This window comes from Chenopodium album, chromosome 1 (assembly GCF_948465745.1).
Source record: "Chenopodium album chromosome 1, dcCheAlbu1.1, whole genome shotgun sequence".
NCBI lineage: Eukaryota > Viridiplantae > Streptophyta > Magnoliopsida > Caryophyllales > Amaranthaceae > Chenopodium > Chenopodium album.
The window spans coordinates 26,337,519-26,344,735 of record NC_137834.1 but is presented as its reverse complement, the minus strand read 5'-3'; the positions used below and the strand labels follow the sequence as shown (position 1 = coordinate 26,344,735).

Genomic DNA, 7,217 nt, shown 5'->3' with positions numbered 1-7,217 from the left:
GCACTGAAATTAAGCTGAAGAGAACATGCCCTATGTTATGAACAAAGTTTTAGGAAAATAATAGGGTCAAATAGGAAAGAGAAATAATAAAATAAAAAAGTTCTATTAGTAGGTTGGTATGAGAAAAAATAAATATTTGTGAAAATGGGATTAGTAGGAGAGATAGATATTAGATAATATGGAGTAATATAAGTGTATCCTTTTCCAAATATGAATGTGTTGGAATTATTACGAAATATATGTAAAAATAAATTGTAGCAATTATTACGAATGGGAGGAGTGTTTGTTCAAGTATTTATTTATTCCATGTTTTAATAAGTGTTACACTTATCAAATGCATAAATTAAAATATTTTAAAGGAAGAAAAACATACTCGTATCAAATTATAGTTGAAAATAATATTTTGCACCAAATGCATAATTAAACTACCATGTATTTATCTATTATCACTACTTAGCTAATTGGTTACAACAACAATAACAACAAGCTTTAATTTAATTTGGGATTGGCTAACATGAATTATCACATGAGAAGCGTACGATATAAAGAAGGGACATAACAGGATAATCAGTTGAAAGAGTTTGAAAAAGGTGAGTAAAAGAAAAGGCCTTCACGAAAAATAAAGGGAGTTTTCATAGAGAACCAAAAATAAAATTCAAGAAAGTTTTAAAAGAGAATCAAGAACAAAATTCAAGAAAGTTTAAAAGTACAATAGTTAAAAAAAAAAACGTTAGAGTAAAAACAAGGGGGTTTAAGAAAACTTTAGCAAAGCAAATACAGTTCATAATAATCTATCATTTATATCGATTCTAATCTATTAAAAGGCGATTCTAAAAACGTTTATACACTACGTAGACCCCTCATTTCGCCATGTTACTTACTCAACTTCTTATTACGCCGTGTCATCCATCAACACCTCAATATGTCACATCATCCACACAACCAACAATACTCATTGGAAAAATATATGGATGAAAAAGTTCAAAAACTTGACCTTTTAGAAGAAATAATGTTATTGCTTAACCATCTACGCCGTTTTCAATTATGATTTAACCTTGCACAATAAATAATATTATACTCCAAAGTATTGAAGACACATATTACATACAAACTATTAGATGTTCTTAAAAATTAGTAGTTGCACAACTATAAAAGTAGTATTTCGGAGCAACGCCCAAGTTACTCACTAATTTTTATAATCGCGTGAATTTAGAGGAAAATAAATATGTATTGATAAAGTTGTTCACATTATTAGGCATACTTATTACATCAAAATAAAATTAAGCATATTTATACATCAGAATTAAAAATAATACTCCGTATTAAATTGGTATTAAATACAGAGTAATGAATATTATTAATTTATTATGCATAACATGAGAAATAAACAAGTTAAACAACTCTGCATATAAAAGGAAAATGTTATACATAGCCTTTAAGGCTACATATAAGCATTAAAAATACTCTTGAAAACTGTTTAAAATTAGAAAATCGTGACAAACTCACACTAATTACACTGATTTACGCGTGTTTTTGTCATAAATTCCTAATTTTATACAATTTTTTACTCCCTTCATTTTTTACTTGTTCCATTAATACTTTTTTGTACTATTTAGTTGACCCACTTTGACTAGTGTTTATGAATCATAAATAAGATCATATATAGTATTGTGACTACTGCTAGAGGTGATCAATGGGCGGATCGGGCAGGGCAAAGGTAAAAAAAAAATGACAATATATCGGGTTGGGTTGGGCCGGGCCAAACTTTGGACCGGGAAATGTGTGCACAAACCTGCCCAAACTAGACGAGCCAAGCGGGCTTTTTGTACTAATTTTGGCCCGAGAAAAAAAAACAACTAAAATTGCATAAAATTGATTTCCCAAGCCCGTCATCTTAAATAGATTATTACTCTGTAATATTTAATTATTGTGTTTTATAATTATTGGTAATTAAATACGAAGTATATTATTGGTCAAAATTGACATATATGCCAAGGTTAAGTGGGCCACTTAAAAAAGGTCGTAAAACTGTGTGTTGATTAGACAAGATGAGTAATACTAAGGGTCAGTTCACTTCATCTTTATTTCAGTTCAGTTCACTTTATTTCCTAATTTTCTTCTCTCATAAAATATTTTGTACAGTTCAGTTCCAATCATTTCAGTTTAGTTCAGCTCAGTTTAGTACGGAGTAAGGGTATGTTCTCATACGTTTATTTTCAGTTCAGTTTAGTTCAGCTCTTAATTTCCTTCTTTTATAAAATATTCAGTTAAGTTCAGTTCAACTGAATTTAGTCAATGAGAACGGATCCTACTTCGTAAATGTGAATATACCATAAACAAAACAAAAAGAGTAGTATAAAAGTAGGACCCAATAATGAAAATGACAATCCATAAGAGCAATGGAATTCCCATTTCGAGTATATATAGCAAAAGAATGTCCCTGCGGCGGAGGCTTGTGCCGGATAAGGACCTCCACCACCCAAAACAACCGTTCCTACTATAGCTGTCCCGGCAGAATGGTTAATTAGTCTGCATTATCATTAATTAGTTAATTACCACTGTTCTATTACACCAAATTCCAGTATTGATTGTTCTAACAATTCTTGTGGTTTGTGTTATGGGCAGGAGATGCACTGTGGTTACTTCGGATGGTGCGATGAGGTGGAACCGCTGCCACCGGTTGAGTTTCTGGGTGTCGGAGAGCTGCCGCCACCGGTTGAGATTCTGGGTATCGGAGAGCTGCCACCACCAGTTGAGATTCCGCGTATCGGACCTAACCGATACCCGGAATGCCCTTGTGGTGCAGGAATTTGTACGCTTAAGGTTCATCGACATGGGCCAAATGCTGGTCGTCAATACTTTGCTTGCCGCATTAAGAGGGTAATTTAAATTTACATCTTCTTCAATCATTGTTGGTTTTGTCCGCCATCTTTTCTACATAATTGGAGTAATGGCCATAATTGATTGAAAATGAAGGAGTTTGTGAATTATTTAAGCAAAATTAATTGTTTCTGCTTCTTTGAGAATTGGGGAAAATGAAGTTTAAGTTTGTCTTTTACAGAATAATAAGTACTTCCTCCGTTTTTTATTTTACTTAAGTGCCCTTTTGTTTGTTTTTTTTACTGTTTTTTAAGTTCCCTAATAAAAACGTGTTTTTTTATAAAAAAAAAAAAAAAAAAAGTAGTCAAAGTCAAAATGTGTCAATTAAATTAACCGAATGTAGTATAAAGTATTCATCAATTTGTTTAGTATTTACATAAAACCTAAGATAAAATAAAATACAGGGAAAATAATCTTTCTAAAAGAGCATAACTTGATTGTTTCCATAAATTGTAAAAATGTATTATTCAATGAATACTCCCTCATTTTCATAATGTTAGTCCCATATACTCTCTACGTTTCATAATGTTAGTCTCATATACTATTTTGGATGTTTCAAAATGATATACTCATTTTGAATCTATTCCTTTTTTATTTTATTTTATTTTCCTAATTCGATCTTATCTATTAATTAACTAATACTAAAACAAAACATTAGTGACATCATTTCTCCTCAAAACCGCATACGTGTCGCTTTCTTATGAAATATTTTTCCACCTAAAACCATTGATGATGTCATTATTTATTTGTGATACTTTTAATTTTGATATTTTTTTATTTTTTTTATTTTTTGATATTTCATAAACAAGCTAAGTAAATGCTTTCAACTTCTTTCAAAATAATAATAATAATAATAATAATAATAATAATAATAATAAAATAAAATAAAAAAAAAAAAAATCATTGGAGTATAGTAAATTGAATAGCAACTTTATACCTTTCTTATGATTTAAAGATCTACTCTGTATTATTTCCTCTCCTCAATTCCTTATCACTAATATTCATACGTCCAAAAAATTCATGAAATATTTAAACTACTATGTATAGTCGCATATTCATTTCAAGAAATCTCCTTCGAATGGGTTTATATCAAAATTGAAAAGATTAATTGTATATACAAGTGCTACACTACAATTTTTTTAGTAAATCATAAAGATTAACATTATAAAGTATCAATATTATTTAGCAAATCATAAATATTTTTAATACGAAAAAAAATATTAATATGAAAATCATTTATGTTGTTGCTTTAGTTCAAAGTATATTTTCAAAAATTGTACTTACCTCTCTCTCTCTCTCTTTTATTTTTTATTTTTTTTAAGTTGGCACATTTTCTCATTAGGTAAGTTTTTTACCTTGTATTTGCTTTAACGTTCACTCTCATTCCTTGTCCTCTCCTTAATACGTGTATCCTAAATTGAATGCGTCAATTAAATAAAAACAGACGAAGTATTAGTTTTATCACATTTATTATTTATTTAAGGTTAAACTTGTGAATATATTAAACTTGTTGTTTTTTCAAAGTAATTTTTGTTTAGAATTTCTTTATTTGATTTAATATGTTATGTATATGTTAAATTCATACTTTGTTTCTTTATACTTACAACACACATTTTATCACGGTATTTAAGAAAAGTGGACCTCACATAATATAATACACTTAAAATTGGGATAATAAGTTGTGAGGAGTATAATCAAGTGGACCATGTGCTTTAAATAAAGGTAATAGTACAATTTTTACCATAAAAACATTCTTTTTATAGTGTGTTGCAACTATTGTGATATTTTCAATTATAGAGAAGTGTTCAAATTATAAAGAAAGGGAGAAAATATATATATTGTAGATGTTGTATAACTTTTTATTAATAGATTTATTTTACTTTTCAACAAAAAAAAAAAAAAAAAAAAAAAAAAAAAAAAAAAAAAAATCTTAAACTTGTGAATATTGTTATTAGTATTCATGAACAAAAGGAGATATAAACATTTTATAGAGTTTTGAAGTTTAAAATTTTTTAAGTGTCAAATTGTTAAAATTTATGTAATAATTAAATATATCAATGATTGTAGATATGCATTCACAAACGTGAAATAAAATTAAATGGGTAAGTCTTGCCACATAGTGTGGCCTACTGTGGCCACATTCAATTATAAGAGTAATTTTCATTTATATGTATTAATAACCTTATTTCACAATAGTAACCTCATTTTTTTCACAAGAGTAACCTCACATATTGTCTATAAAAGTAACTCAAATCAATCAATCAATAATCAATAATTTAATACTAAAAGCGAAACCAGTGATGACACATGTCATTCACTGGTTAAAATTTTTCCCTCCATTTTTCTTTTCCTTTTTTTTTGTATTTTTTTTTATTTTATCAATTCTTCATGAAAATTATTTATAGCATATAATATTCACCTAATGAAATATTCTTATATGTATATATTTTTTATGTTAAGTAATTTTTGTAATTATTTCTACAATATTCTCATGCTAATATTTCTATAATAATTTCATGCTAATATTATAATTTGGGAGAGCCTTACTTCTATATTAATCTCATGCTAATATTTTTTTATAAGAGTATTTGATGTTTCATTATTTTCCTCACCTTACTTATATATCATAATAAAAAAAAAAAACCTATGACTCACTCATTTTTAAGAATTTGATTTTTACATATATAGAAAACTAAAGTTAAAGTTAACTAAACTTGTATAAACCAATGTGTATGTCAAACTACGTAAACAAAATAAGGACGCGATAGGGTATATAGCATGGGTTCTAAATAATCAATAGACCCTAATTTTTTTTTTCATATTTATAAAGTCTAACACATCAATAGCCTTAGAAATTTACATGCATCATTGTCAAAAAAAAAATGTCAATATAACTATTGTTTTTTACGTTTATAAATGTAATTATTTGTTTATATATAATTGTTAAATTAATGTTATAGTTTGTTAAATAATTTTATAAAATCCGTGCATTGCACGGGACTTTAACTAGTTTAATTATTATATGATTAAATCAAGTAATTTAGAAATTAGTAATCTTATTTGTTCATTCGAGTAACCCCTATTATTTTGTTTCAAAAAATAAAAGAATAATTTCACTTATTTAAGAGAGTAACTCCTTTTTCTCATTTAAGTAGCCTACATATACGTTAAGGTAACTCTATTTATTCGTTATCGTGACCTTTATTACGTAACTAATTGTCTTTTATGTGATTATGTGAAAAGGTCACGCCATATGACTAGTCACATATAAGAATTTGTGTAAAAATTATTTCATCAAAACAAATATTTAGTTGATTTATTAATATCATGTGTGTAAATCAGGGACACGGAGCTTGTAATTTTCACCAATGGTTGGATCACGATGAAATTGAGATTGACTCCTGCCCACCACCACCAGAAACACCATAGCTTACATAATAAGGGGAAGATGAAGCAGTTGATGCATAAGCTATTAACTTTTGGAGGAGAACAGGTTTTAGCCTAAAGAACTACTAATGTTCATTACATGTTGGTTTTATGTAATCAGTGATTAGTACTAGTATGGCGTAAGATTTAAACTTAGGTTGAAGTTAGTTTAAATTGCTGCACTTCACATTTTGTTTTTGATGTTGACCATAAAGTAATACTAGCTGTAAACTTGTAACTTGCGCTTGACTTGACTAGCTTGGGATACCCTTTATGCTAAAGAGAAATCTATACTTGGGAAAAAAAAAACACACACACACATAAAGTAGGAATCAAACTTGAGAGTGAGAGTTTGAGACCTCTCTTGGCAAAGCTCACAGTACTAGTACCAAGTGAGCTATCAGCTATTATGTGTGAAAAAAAAAAAAAAAAAAAAAAAAAAAAAACCTTTTAAACATTTTTGGCAAAAGAGAACCCAAATGTGAATTTTTTTTTTTTTTTTTGTTAAAGACTATTAGTGTCTCCAATTTATCCTAATTATCTTTTAGCACTCACTTAACCCATTTTATAATTAAATTCATCTATAAAATAAGAAAAAAGAACAAAAACCACCACCCTCCTCCCTTCCCCCTAGTAGTAACCCTCCTCCCTTCCCTAGCAGTAGCCCTCCTCCCCCAAGCCGCCTTCATCCCCTCATCCCCGGCGACCTACCTCCAGCGTCGGCCGACCTCCCTTTCCCCTTACCCCCGGCCTGTTGCAACCCTCCATCTCCCATCGTACATCTAGCTCTTATTTCTCCCTCAAACACTCATAAACGCACTACCAAAATTTGCTAGGATATTTTGGAAGTTTCAAATCGAGTTCTCCCACACAATCAATGTAATTTTGCTTCGATTTTATATTATAATATG

The 7,217-nt window shown here is 28.9% G+C and overlaps 1 long non-coding RNA gene across 1 annotated transcript; it reads left to right on the top strand.

Moving 5' to 3' along the window:
* Positions 1-2,400: 2,400 nt before the first annotated feature.
* Positions 2,401-6,411, top strand: LOC145576901 (uncharacterized). Its single transcript, XR_014098577.1, has 3 exons — positions 2,401-2,519; positions 2,626-2,880; positions 6,223-6,411. It is a non-coding gene; the product is annotated as an uncharacterized LOC145576901 (long non-coding RNA).
* Positions 6,412-7,217: the final 806 nt, after the last annotated feature.